This window comes from Engystomops pustulosus, chromosome 1 (genome assembly GCF_040894005.1).
Source record: "Engystomops pustulosus chromosome 1, aEngPut4.maternal, whole genome shotgun sequence".
NCBI classification, from domain to species: domain Eukaryota; kingdom Metazoa; phylum Chordata; class Amphibia; order Anura; family Leptodactylidae; genus Engystomops; species Engystomops pustulosus.
In genome coordinates, this window is record NC_092411.1 from 33,317,880 (window position 1) to 33,332,672 (window position 14,793).

General features: G+C 43.7%; 1 long non-coding RNA gene across 1 annotated transcript; it reads left to right on the forward strand.

Annotated features, from left to right (window-relative positions):
- The first annotated feature begins 1,720 nt into the window (after positions 1–1,720).
- Positions 1,721–5,864, forward strand: LOC140069728 (uncharacterized). Its single transcript, XR_011848844.1, has 3 exons — positions 1,721–1,826; positions 2,784–2,929; positions 5,753–5,864. It is a non-coding gene; the product is annotated as an uncharacterized lncRNA (long non-coding RNA).
- The last annotated feature ends 8,929 nt before the right edge of the window (positions 5,865–14,793 follow it).

Below are 14,793 nucleotides of genomic sequence, written 5' to 3' on the forward strand. Positions count from 1 at the left end.
GAAAAAGGATTGGTGCCAGCTCCATAAAATATCACCTTCCTTTATTATGACATGTTAAAATACAGCAACAAAACTATACATACTAAGCAGCTGACTCGGTAAAATAAAAATCACATGACCTTAGTCATAGCTGAGTGTGTGTGTAGCTGACATATAGCAAGAGCTGGGGAGTGTCATTGTGTGTAAAAGGCATCTCATAATCTCTGATCTGTCTCATCTCACATACTAGTACACTGTTCAGAAGGTAAATGAAAGTGTATATAAACCTTGTACCCTGATAATCTAACCACATTTTCATCTCACAGAACTAAAGGGATCATAATGGGGCACATTTACTTACCCGGTCCAGTCGCAATCCAGCGGCGCGTTCGACGCTGATTCGGGTTCTGCTGTGATTCACTAAGGTCTGTGTGCCCGATATCCACTAGGTGTCGCTGCTGCGCTAAAGTCCGCTGGAATTCACCTCCTACGTCTCGGTGAATGTGAGTGCTATTTTTGCGACAGAAATTCTTTTCAAATTTCCGCTGCTTTTCCGAAACTGTCGGGTTTTCCGGCGGCCACGCCCCCCGTGAAAGCATGAAAGCCGGCGCGGATGCGCCACAATCCGATCGAGTGCGACAAAATCCCGGGGCAATTCGGAGTAAATCGAAATAAAAATTGGGAAACCCAGTGGAAAACCGAGATTCAGACCCTTTGTAAATGTGCCCCACTGTGTCTGCTTAGAGAGTCTTTCCCCCAAGCCCTCTGCTGGGTTCCGAGGACACAACCGGATACACCAACTGCCTACTTAGCATATAGATTGCAATGGGAATTTCTCTGAAACGGTATAACGGACAAAAATAGTAAAGCTATTTTGAAAAGAATTTAGCATTTAACTACAACATGTTGCTAAAAGATTAAAAACTTGGTGTAGGTAGAAGACTCCATTTAAATACAGGAAATAACACGGATGATATTGCCCCCTTCCATTTTGTGAGATTACAGCCTTCAGTACAGGAGGAAGTACTCCTGCACATTGTATGAGCCCGTAAATCTGCAGCAAGGAAAGGCTCTGGTAAAACACCCCAAAGCCATTCTATCTCATTAGCATAATTTAGCAAGTCAATTTTAGAAGGAAGGAGGCCGTGGATAACAAATACAAGAAGATTACCACAGTAATGGTGTCTGGATCTATGAGTTAGTGTCTCTGGTTTATCATGATGGATATTAGTTTCTTTTAACCCCTTAGTGACTGTCGTAACAGCTTTTTAAGTCGGTCATTAAGGTTACTTCTTCTGATGTGTCGATCTTGTACATCAGCGCGTCAGAAGGAGAGTGTCATTACGGCCCATACCCGGCACTAACACCGAGATTGGAAAAGCTGGTGGGAAAAAGGCTATCAAATTGACAGAATTTCCAGGTGTCAGCTGTCTGTAGTGGCCATGGCCAGAGCCGGATCTCCATTGGCGCTCCTGGAGCACTTGCGCCGGGCCCCGGGATCAGCCCTCTCTATGGGGCCCCGGCATCTGGCGCTGTAGATCCGGCCCTGTACACAAGAACATGCTACAGGGGCCCCCGCAGGTATCAGCTGCTAAGTATGGGGCTGCTAAACGCTATTAGCAGCCCCATACTGACACGCACACACTATATGGCACTGTGCCTTTAAGGCACAGATACCATAGAGTGGCAGAAGTGCAGGTAGAGTGACCTCTGCCTGCACTTTCAGTCCTCCACAGACGGCCGATCTATGACTCATAGATCGCGCCGTCTGTGTCTCCACACTGCAGGGAGATGAAGAGCTTTGGTGCAGATCATCCTGTCAGCGCTGCGAGGGATCGTCTGCAAAGGTGAGTGAACTTTTATTATTTTATTGTTTTACAGGGGCCCAGAAAGGAAGATAGAAGATAATTTATGTATATTAAGGGGCAAATGTATAGTGGAGGGGGGTATTTATATATGGAGGAGGCACTGTATAGGAGACAGAGGGGGGAAGCCACTGTATAGGAGACAGAGGGGGAAGTCACTGTATATGGGGGGTGTATTTTATATATGTTGAGGAGCAAATGTATAGTGGAGGGGGGTTATTTATATAGAGGAGCCACTGTATGGGGAGTGGGGGGTGTAATTTATATAGAGAGGAGCCATTGTATAGGGGACGGAAGAGGGTGTAATATATATATATATATATAGAGAGAGAGAGAGAAGGAACTGTATAGGGGACAGGAGGGGGTAATTTATAAATAGGGAAGCCATTGTATGGGGGACGAGGGGGTGTAATTTATAAATAGGGAAGCCACTGTATAGGGGACGAGGGGGTGTAATTTTTATATATAGGGAAGCCACTGTATAGGGGACGAGGGGGTGTAATTTTTATATATAGGGAAGCCACTGTATAGGGGACGAGGGGGTGTAATTTATATATAGGGAAGCCACTGTATAGGGGACGAGGGGGGTGTAATTTATATATAGGGAAGCCACTGTATAGGGGACAGGAGGAGGTGTCATTTATATATAGAGGAGCCACTGTATAGGGGACAGGAGGAGGTGTCATTTATATATAGAGGAGCCACTGTATAGGGGAGTAGGTGTCATTTATATGTTTGGGTTTAGTTGTTAAGTGGCGGTTGCTGTATAGCAGGGGCAGCTTTATATAAATGAATGTAAATGGCAGTGTACAGTGAGTGGCCTATAGCAGGGGTACTGTTCATTCCTAAATGGGGGTGCCATATATAGCTTTAGTAAGCAGGTGTTGTCTATATATATCCAGGTGCCATGATATTGTCAGTAATTGAGGTATCTTTAAGGGCACAGATGTGCTGCCAAGAGCTGAAGACATCTAGGGGCGAATTCATCACAGCTGGAGGAGTTACACCGGATGAAGAAGAGATCCCAGTCTACAGGGGGCGCTATAGAGGCTGTAATGAGGTTGTAATGAAGAAGACAGTAAACAGTGAGTAATCAGATATAATTATATTAATATTTTTGTTTATCTGCAGAGCATTTCATTTTTAATTTTAATGCGTTTTTTGGTAATGTTTTTTTATTGAGTATGTGTTAGGTGGTATTATTTTGCAGTGGTAATGGTAGCGGTCTGGTGGTATTATTCAGTCATACCGCAGCGGTAATGGTAGTGGTGTGGTGGTATTATTCAGTCATGATGCAGTGGTAATGGTAGTGGTGTGGTCATATTATTCAGTCATGATGCAGGGGTAATGGTAGTGGTGTGGTGGTATTATTCAGTCATGATGCAGTGGTAATGGTAGCGGTGTGGTAGTATTATTCAGACATGATGCAGTGGTAATGGTAGTGGTGTGGTGGTATTATTCAGTCATGATGCAGTGGTAATGGTAGCAGTGGGGCGGTATTATTCAGACATGATGCAGTGGTAATGGTAGTGTTGTGGTGGTATTATTCAGACATGATGCAGTGGTGATGGTAGTGGTGTGGTGGTATTATTCAGACATGATGCAGTGGTAATGGTAGTGGTGTGGTGGTATTAGTCAGTCATGATGCAGGGGTAATGGTAGTGGTGTGGTGGTATTATTCAGTCATGATGCAGTGGTAATGGTAGCAGTGGGGCGGTATTATTCAGACATGATGCAGTGGTAATGGTGTGGTGGTATTATTCAGACATGATGCAGTGGTAATGGTAGTGGTGTGGTCATATTATTCAGTCATGATGCAGTGGTAATGGTAGCAGTGGGGCGGTATTATTCAGACATGATGCAGTGGTAATGGTGTGGTGGTATTATTCAGACATGATGCAGTGGTAATGGTAGTGGTGGGGCTGTATTATTCAGACATGATGCAGTGGTAATGGTAGTGGTGTGGGGGCACAGTGTGGTCATTTATGGTGTGAGGGGTATATATGATATATGTGGGGTACATTGTGGTCAGTTGTAGTGTGAGGGGTATATATGATATATGGGGGGCACAGTGTGGTCATTTATGGTGTGAGGGGTATATATGAAATATGTGGGGGCACAGTGTGATCAGTTGTAGTGTGAGGGGTATATATGATATATGTGGGGTACATTGTGGTCAGTGTAGTGTGAGGGGTATATATGATATATGTGGGGGCACAGTGTGGTCAGTTGTGGTGTGAGGGGTATATATGATATATGTGGGGGCACAGTGTGGTCAGTTGTGGTGTGAGGGGTATATATGATATATGGGGGGCACAGTGTGGTCATTTATGGTGTGAGGGGTATATATGATATATGGGGGGCACAGTGTGATCAGTTGTAGTGTGAGGGGTATATATGATATATGTGGGGTACATTGTGGTCAGTGTAGTGTGAGGGGTATATATGATATATGTGGGGGCACAGTGTGGTCATTTATGGTGTGAGGGGTATATATGAAATATGTGGGGGCACAGTGTGGTCAGTTGTAGTGTGAGGGGTATGTATGATATATATGTGGGGGCACAGTGTGGTCAGTTGTAGTGTGAGGGGTATATATGATAAATGTGGCGGCACAGTGTGGTCAGTTGTAGTGTGAGGGGTATATATGATATATGGGGGGCTCAGTGTGGTCAGTTGTAGTGTGAGGGGTATATATGAAATATGTGGGGGCACATTGTGGTCAGTTGTAGTGTGAGGGGTATGTATGATATATATGTGGGGTACAGTGTGGTCAGTTGTGGTGTAAGTGGTATATATGATATATATGGGGGGCTCAGTGTGGTCATTTATGGTGTGAGGGGTATATATGAAATATGTGGGGGCACAGCGTGGTCAGTTGTAGTGTGAGGGGTATGTATGATATATATGTGGGGTACAGTGTGGTCAGTTGTGGTGTAAGTGGTATATATGATATATATGTGGGGGCACAGTGTGGTCATTTATGGTGTGAGGGGTATATATGAAATATGTGGGGGCACAGCGTGGTCAGTTGTAGTGTGAGGGGTATGTATGATATATATGTGGGGGCACAGTGTGGTCAGTTGTAGTGTGAGGGGTATATATGATATATGGGGGGCTCAGTGTGGTCAGTTGTAGTGTGAGGGGTATGTATGATATATATGTGGGGGCACAGTGTGGTCAGTTGTAGTGTGAGGGGTATATATGATATATGGGGGGCTCAGTGTGGTCAGTTGTAGTGTGAGGGGTATATATGAAATATGTGGGGGCACATTGTGGTCAGTTGTAGTGTGATCGGTATGTATGATATATATGTGGGGTACAGTGTGGTCAGTTGTGGTGTAAGTGGTATATATGATATATATGTGGGGTACAGTGTGGTCAGTTGTGGTGTAAGTGGTATATATGATATATATGGGGGGCTCAGTGTGGTCAGTTGTGGTGTGAGGGGTATATATGATATATGTGGGGTACATTGTGGTCATTTATGGTGTGAGGGGTATATATGAAATATGTGGGGGCTCAGTGTGGTCATTTATGGTGTGAGGGGTATATATGAAATATGTGGGGGCACAGTGTGGTCAGTTGTAGTGTGAGGGGTATATATGATATATGTGGGGGCACAGTGTGGTCAGTTGTGGTGTGAGGGGTATATATGATATATGTGGGGGCACAGTGTGGTCAGTTGTAGTGTGAGGGGTATATATGATATATGTGGGGGCACAGTGTGGTCAGTTGTGGTGTGAGGGGTATATATGATATATATGTGGGGGTATAGTGTGGTCAGTTGTAGTGTGAGGGGTATATATGATATATGTGGGGGCACAGTGTGGTCAGTTGTAGTGTAAGGGGTATTAAATATATGTATATAGGATGATGCCAACCAGTTCTGTTTTATAAACCTGCAGAGATGAGTCTTGGCTGCAAGAAGTCTCCCTGAAGATTAGACAGGAGGGAAGAGACAACATCAGGGGCGTCACCTGAGGACTGGGATCTACTACTATATAGTTACTATAAGCTGATACATACTGGTCTGTCTGTATAGGTTATCATATAGTATTGCAGTATTATCCAGTCATTATGTAGTGGTGATAATCATGATGTAATGTTATTATTTGGGCCTGGTACAGAGGTGTCATTAGTGATATTGCCCTTTGCTCGGTGGTGTTCATCAAGTTCATCAATAAATGGAGTTTCTATGTGGTAAATCATTGGTAATACCGGTCTGTGTACAGAGTCTTGTGCTCAGTATCAGGATGTTGGTATTTTATTTATGTTGTGGTGATGCTGTGGGTTGCAGTTTCGAGGCATCTTTTGGAATTGTTTGGAATATTGGTTTTATGATAGTTTTAATTTGTAACAGTATTGTGGTATCATTATCTGGTAGTAGTATGGCGCTGATATTTGTAATAGGATAACTATGTGGTATCTTTTTTTCACATATATTGTTGTGGAAGGGGGCCCCGCGTTGGCTGCCGAGCTGGGGGGCCCCATCTTAAATGAGGTGCTCCATACCGCTGGGACCCTTAATCTGGCCCTGGCCATGGCCAGGCATCACGTGCCTTTTTAGACCCCCAAACCATGACTTGGTGAGGGTGTCTGTCTGGTATCGGACCCCTGCTGATCTGATATTGATGAACTATCTCAAGGATAGATGATCAGTAAATAAATCCTTCTATCCCCGGTTTTACAGATGTTATTATCGTGCAAATTCCTCTAACGTCCTCCTAACTGTACAACCAAATGAGAGGAGATGAGAGGGATTATTGGGACACAGAATGGTGATCATGTTACTTGTCTCTGGATTCTACATTAGTTTAGCTGTGACTCACATCATGTATATATTTCTTTTCTGTAGACTGTGGCTAGAAAAATAATGGCAGATGAGGGGGCGGCGGGTTCCTTCCATGAGATAAATGTCACATTGAGAGCCATCAAATAAATTACATTGTGTTGTTCTTCACATTGAAGTCAATTATTCACAGGGGCTGCTAAAGGCATTCAGCGAGAGAAGTGGGTAGCGCTGTCAGTGAAATATGCTTTGGCTTGGATTCATTCGTAGAAGACAACGAATCTGTTTGTTTCAGTCTGAACGCGGCAATCTGTTCTGTGTCCTGGAATGTGTGTAACTGCGAATGCAGACAGACCGCGCTCTATTCTACCCAAAATAACGTGGGCAGCGACTAACCAGCACCAAACAAAAACTGCTATAAATATGAGATCAAACACCCTTTATGTAACCCAAAATATTTATCACATCTGTAAAGCCTCTTTTACATGAACGTATGATTTCTCCAGTCCTCTATTTACGTATAATACTGGATTTGTAATCTAAACAACCTAAAGTGGCTCTTGTCCCAAAATTGAACACGGACACGATAATTAACCAGAAGAGAATTATGTTTGTTGGGAATGTGGGTAGGCCACAGCATTTTTATCTAACGAGAAAACAAATCTTTTTGTATTTAAACGCTTTTTAAATGTTAAAGTGCAATAAATTTATTGAACATGCCCATCTGGCTTGTTTTGTCTGGAAATCTTCACCTGAAATGGTGGCTGCCGCAGGACGGCCGACATGTGGATACCGTCACCTCGCCTTAGGGCATATATACCCTCCGCCGCTGCTGTGACATCTAGAAAGCAGAAGCAAAACAGCTAGAAACCGGAAAATTTTCCTGAAACAGAAAAATTCAACACCTGAGGGTAGGATGGGAGGGAGACTTCACACCTCTCGGTCCTGAGGGTAGAAGGAAAGAGGCCCCCCATACATGTCCTCAAATTGTTTTATATCCAGGGGCGCCCCACCTCCTTAGCTGAGCCCATCCCCTTGGTGACCACCCTGGAGGAAGTGGGGACAATCGCCAAAGGGCATTTTTATAAATTTATCACGCAGAAACCGTCCCTGGCCCCTTCTCTATTTGGGGCCTAAGAATCCATATGTGCATGTATGTGTCCATTCCATACACTACATAACCGTTCCAATAGACTTCTATGAGGCATACAGAAAGGAAATACTGGAGATAATAGGACATGCTCTATTTTTGTTTATGGATTGTAAATGGATGGCCGTATGCTACCCGTATGAAAACAGTACTGTACGGTTAGCATATAGCCGTTTTCCTATGTTCATGTGAAGGAGGCCCAAGAGCTAACAGTAGTCTCTGTCTTTGATATCGCTGACATATAAGCACTTGGAAAAGAACAGATGTGTAGGCCGCTAGAATTAGGCCCCTTTCCATATGATTTCTCCAGGCCTGTGTTTCTGTGCTGTATGAATCTGTGTATATATATTGTTGGAGAATTGGCCCAGTAGAGACTGAGGTCACAGAGATTTGTGATGCAGTTCAAGACATTGATACCTAAGTTCAGTCCAAAACCAGTCTCGTCTGTATTTATTCAAACAACAAGAACAAAATAATAGCCTTCACATTCAGGCAAAAAACATAAACAAAAGTCCTACCCGTCTGGATTCCCCTAACTCACCAATGAGACATCTAGTCACTTTGCAGGGTTATCACCATCACAGGCGTGGAAGTCATGGCTATAGCACACATTGGCAGCTTCCTCCAGTGCCACTTCATGGGTGATAGCACCACAAGGTGTATGTAAGTTGATGACGGCATATTCCATATACATAACACTCCTACTTTACGCCCACTGTATAGTCCGGGATCAACCAAAGTCCCCTGCATCTGGGTGACCAGGCTCCCTGAGTCTAGCAGGGCTTCCACAGTGTGACCGCCGATTGTAACCACACACACTTGGAGTTCTGCATCTGTGACCCACTGCCAGAACAGGCTAGGAAAACAGCCACATTCGCCGGGTTTGGTTGTAGTCATTTGCCTCTAGTGACAGGGGACAGTTGGCCATGATATGGCCCATTTCACGGCATCACCAGCCCTGGATATGGCGGTGACTTCTGTCACGAGCCTCATTGGGTGTACATGTATCCCCTTTTCTGCAGTAGCAGTCTTACAAGATGATCTGACGACCTTGTCACCTGTACTGCTTCGTCCGGAAGAAGTAAGTAGATGATCCTCTGTAGCCCAATATCCCTCTACCACGGTCACTAGTTTGTTGGCATCGGTGGGACCAGCCTGTCTAACCAACCCCTGGATCTGTGGGAGTAGAGAGTGGGTGAACGTATCAAGAACGATTCTCTGGACCATCTGTGCTGGTGTTCAGTCTTTTGGTTGTAGCCACTTCCGGATAAGATGCATCAGGTCATGCAATTGGGTGTGGGGGGGCAACTTTTCTGAGAACGCCCACTGGTGGACTCAACTGGCACAAACTTGCATGGTGACCCTAAGACGAGCCAGGATCTCTGCCTTTAGCCAGGGGTACTCATAAGCCTCCATCTCACTCGGTTTTAGTAGACCTTCTTCTATTTGACATTTGGAACTGTGCATCCGCCCACTGCTCAGCCGGTAACCCCTCTCGCTCAGCCACTCGCCCCACGTCGCTGGTCGGCATCTTTTGTAAGGCCTTCTGCATTGCAGCCTGTGCGGAACGCTGGACAACCGGGTACCCTTGCAAGCCAGTATGGGACCCCTCAGTAGCCGTGGCTTGCAGTGCGGCCAAAATTCCAGAAAACTTTTCCATCGGCTGGAACCTCTCCCGTTGCTGGAGCATGGCTTGGGACTCTTCCTGCTGCTGAAGCATGGCTTGCTGCAGCTGTCAATTAGCTTGGGACTCTTCCAGCAGGTATTTAATAAAGTCCTCCATCTTGGTCTTTTCCTGCAATTTGCCTGTTGCTTTCACCCAGGCCATGCAATGTTGCAGGATGTAACAAGACTTTTCAGGTTTGTGTCTTTTGAACTGCCCGCATCCGAAACACCATATGTGGGAAATTGGCCCAATAGAGACTGAGGTAACGGAGATTTGTGGTACAGTTCAAGACAGTGACACCATAGTTCAGTCCAAAACAGGTCTCGTCTGCATTTATTCAAACAGCAGGAACAGAATAATAGCCTTCACATTCAGGCATAAAACATAAACAAAAGTCCTATTGTAGCTATCCAAAAGTAGCTATACAAAGGGTTCCTCTAACTCACCACTAAGACATGTAGTCACCTCGCAGGGTTATCATCGTCCAAGGCATGGAAGTCAGGGCTATAGCTCACCTTGTCAGCTTCGTTTTAGTCTCCCTCCGCTGCCCTGCCCTGATTGGACTGCTACCACCACCTGTGTCCAAGGTGCTGGACGACACAAAACCTGACCTAGCCCAACAGGGAGGTGGAATGGACTGCTCCACTACCAGCCTGCAAATCTATTCCATATAAACCCAGCCCAGGAGAGTATTAAACAACTGCTGCAACAAATAGCTTGTTTGAGCCGTACTTCCTGAATTTACAGTGTTTGTAAAAAAAAACATTCTGTATACAGGCAGTACCTGTACCTCAATCAAAGCATGTACATCAGATCAAGGGGACCTTTTCCTGCAGGTCCTCTAATGTGGTCTACCTTATTATGTGTCAGCAGTGTCCAACCACAGGCCTTCATGTTGGAGAAACAGGTCAGAGACTCCATCAACGTATGAACTCACACAGATCTGATATTAAAAATGAAAGGAAAGATCTCCCAGTGGCTGCACATTTCTCCAGAGAGGACCACACTATGGAAGACTTGCAGATTACTTTTTTAACCCCATAGCGCAGTAAGACGTACCTGTACGTTTTATTGCGCATTGGGTAGTATGAAGAGGGTTCACGGGCTGAGCCCTCTTCATACACGCCGGGTGCTTGCTTCATTGTCGCTAACACCCGCAATCGGTGCTTGTACCGATCGCGGGTGTTAACCCTTTCATCGCCGCCGGCAAAGCTGCCGGCGGCATTAACGAGCCGGCGGCGCGTGGGCGCTGCCATCTTGGCTCCGATCGTCGCTCCCCGTGACGTCATCGGGGAGCGGCGATCCATTGCCATGACAGCCTCGGATCACCCAATGATCATGTTTTAGGCCATCTGCACATTGTAATAGATGGTGTGCAAAATCCCCATATACTGCCATACTGTAGTATGGCAGTATATGGTAGGATCAATCAGAAAACCTAGGGTTAAAGTACCTTAGGGAGTCTGAAAAATAGTAAAAAATTTAAATAAAAAAAAATAAAAAATAAAAAATTATATTAAAAAAACCTAAAAATTCAAATCACCCCCCTTTCCCTAGAACTGATATAAATATAAAAAAACAGTAAAAATCATAAAAACATTAGGTATCACCGCGTCCAAAAATGCCCGATCTATCAAAATATAAGAATGTTTTTTTACTGCGTTTAACTCCATAACGGAAATTAGTGCCCAAAGTCGCAAATGGCATTTTTTGCCATTTTGAAAAATATAAAAAATTCAATAAAAAGTGATCAGAAGGTCGTACAATTCTAAAAATAAAAGCATTGAAAACATCATCAAAAGTCGCAAAAAATGACACCACCCACAGCTCCATACACCAAAGTATGAAAAAGTTATTAGCGCAAGAAGACGGCAAAATGAAGAATTTTTTTTTGTACAGGAGGTTTTAATTTTTGTAAATGTATGAAAACATTATAAAACCTATACAAATTTGGTATCCATGTGATCGTATTGACCCAATGAATAAATTAGACATGTCATTTGGAGCGCACAGTGAAAGACGTAAAATCCACGCCCACAAGAAAACGGCGCAAATGCGTTTTTCCACCATTTTCACTGCATTCAGAATTTATTTCCTGCTTCCCAGTATATGACATAGACAATTAAATGCCATCACTATTAAGTACAATTTGTTATGCAGAAAACAAGCCATCACACAGCTCTCTACATGGAAAAATAAAAAAGTTATAGATTTTTGAAGGTGGGGTGTGAAAAATAAAGACGCAAAAACGAAAAAGGGCCTGGTCCTTAAGGGGTTAATGGGACATTTTAAGACACAGAGGGAAAGGAAAGAATGGGAGTATAAGGCCCCTTCTCCACTGGCGTTTTTCACGCGCGAGTTCTGCGCGTGCATTTGACGCGCAGAACTTGCATTGCACTCTGTCCCATTGTATTCAATGGGTCTTTCTTCATTTGCGTTGTTTTGCACGCGCGTGCTTGCGTTCGTTTGCACGCGCGTCAAAATCGCAGCATGCTCTATTTTTGCGAGTCACGCGCAATTTTCACGCCCCATTCAAGTCTATGGAGATGCATCAAGAACGCATTGCACTCGCAATCATTGCAAGTGCAATGCGAGTGCAATGCGTTTTAAACGTAAGGGTTGCTAGGTGACCAGAATAACAGTATTTCCCCTGCTCGCGAACGATCATTTAATTAAAAAAACACAATGAAGAACAGTGAAGAATAGAATAAAACCAGTGAACACAGTGAAAACAGTGACCACAGGATCATTTAAGAGAAAAACACAGTGCAGAACACAGTGCAGAATAGATTACAGATGTTCGGCACATCTGCTTACTTGTCGGGAGATACGCGCGGAGCGGTGCGAACAAAATAGCATGTGAAGAACAATATATATGTGTGTAAAGAGCACATTGCAGATGTTTCCATACATCTGCAATGTCTTCTTCACACATATATATTGTTCTTCACATGCTATTTTGTTCGCACCGCTCCGCGCGTATCTCCCGACAAGTAAGCAGATGTGCCAAACATCTGTAATCTATTCTGCACTGTGTTCTGCACTGTGTTTTTCTCTTAAATGATCCTGTGGTCACTGTTTTCACTGTGTTCACTGGTTTTATTCTATTCTTCAATGTTCTTCACATCTGCTAACTTGTCGGGAGATAATATACGCGCGCGGAACAGTGAAGAATAGATCGCAGATGTTTGCAACTTATCAGAAGACATTATTTTTCAATTAAATAAAACATTTTATTCCCAAACCTTGGTCCCTTTGAAAAAGTCCCATTGACTTAAAAAAACGTGCGTGAAAAACGCACCGAAAACGCAAAAAAACGCGAACAAAAATGAAACAAAAACGCAGCAAAAACGTCAGTTTTTCACGCATTGCACCCTGACGTGAAACGCAACGCTAGTGTGCAAGAGGCCTAAATTAGTGAGGAGATTCAACACCTTGCAAAGTGGTCTTTACATTCATGCCAGCTTCATGACCTCCTACCTCTGACCTGGAGGCCACAAGCAGATAAGAGCCAGGGCTCATGTGTCTCGCCTCATAGGTTTTTAATGTTTTTATTGCCATCCTGTTGTAAATAAGATGTCCCTGTTTTTATCAATCTGTTGTTTTAGAGTTTTTTTTAAATATCCTTTGATGATCACTGTTTAGTGTGTATAAAATGCTGTGAATTCTCTGTTTCATGCATAACATCATGTCTGACGAAGAGAACTAGTATTCTTGAAAGCTCACCATCAAATATACTCAGCCTCAAAAAGGTATCGCCTGATTTCTTCACTCTTCTTCTGCTCTCCATGGCTAACACGGTACAAATCTACACTACTAGCAAGTTGAATTTGTATGTAAGTCGAAACTGTATATTTTATCATTGTAGATCCAGACAAAATATTTTTTTCCCCCAGTGACAGTTTTAACATTTTTTGCAGTAATGGGACCAAGGATTATCAATAAAGCTTCATTACAGACACCTTACAGCTGATCATTGCAGTCTGGGACTATAGTAAAGCATCCAGCGGCTTCACCAGAGGTCACAGTGGGCAGAGGGGTCCGTCTTTAATTAGGGGTCGTCTTTAAGTCAGGGGTCCTTTAAGTAGGGGACCACCCATATTTTGAAATGCATTCCAAAAGGGTTGAAGCAATCTACATCAATAGAAAATATACGTGTCTTGTAGATCTAGATTTTGATGGTAGATTTCCTTTAACAATAAAATATAAAAATATTGGATGGTTGGATGCTGAACACTGTATGCAGGACAGTGAGGATACTTTGCCATACACCACTAAATTGCACATCACTATCTTTGTCCCATCTCATAGACCAGTGATGGCGAACCTTTTAGCGTCCGAGTGCCCAAACTGCAACCCAAAACCCTGCTTATTTATCGCGAGGTGCCTACCAAAAATTAAAGCAGTAACTTATTGCTCCCTGTTCAACAACTTCAAATTATATTGGCCAGCAACACAGAAGAATGATGGAAAATTTGCATAATTTTAGCTTCTTTCCAGTGTCCCTCTGTACACAGAGAATTGTGGGGCCAGCTAAAGATCCTCCAAAGATAATTCGGCCCTGTCTACTCATTCTCCCTCTTCCTACAGTTCTAAGTCGAGAAGCAAGTATCTTTTAAGTTGCTTGGAACTGCAGGAAGATTCTTTGAGTCCTGTCTGGTGTGCTGGGGCAATGGCCCGAGTGCCCTGAAAAAGGGCTCTGAGTGCCGCCTCTGGCACCCGTGCCATAGGTTCGCCACCACTGTCATAGAGGGGCCCTAGTAACAGACCCTGACGTATCCGCTCAGCGAGGCTGCAGGACGATGCAATACATTGCATCCGCTCCTCAGCAGGAGGGAGCACGATGGAAAGATGTGGGTTGCCTGACATATACGCTGAGCGTATACAAAAAAAAGAATTTTTTTAAAAACCCAAAAAATTCAAATCACCCCCTTTCTCTAGAACTGACATAAAACTAAACAAACAGTTGAAATCAGAAACATGTTAGGTATCACCGCATCCCAAAATGGCCGCTCTGTCAAAGTATAAAAATGGTTATTCCCGGCAGTCAACCCCGAAATGTTAAATAGCATCCAAATGTCTGAAACGGCACTTTAACACCATTTTACATCACATAAAAAATGAAATAAAAACTGATCAAAAGGTCAAAATTTAGTATTCCCGTGATCGGACCACACCGAAGAATAAAACAGATGTATCATTTGTAGCGCCCAGTGAAAGGTGTCAAATCTGAGCTCACGAGAAAGTGACGCGAATGCGATTTTTTTCCCAATTTTACCACATTTGGAATTTTTTTCAGCTTCCCAGTACATGGCATGGAATAATAAATAACGTCACTGAG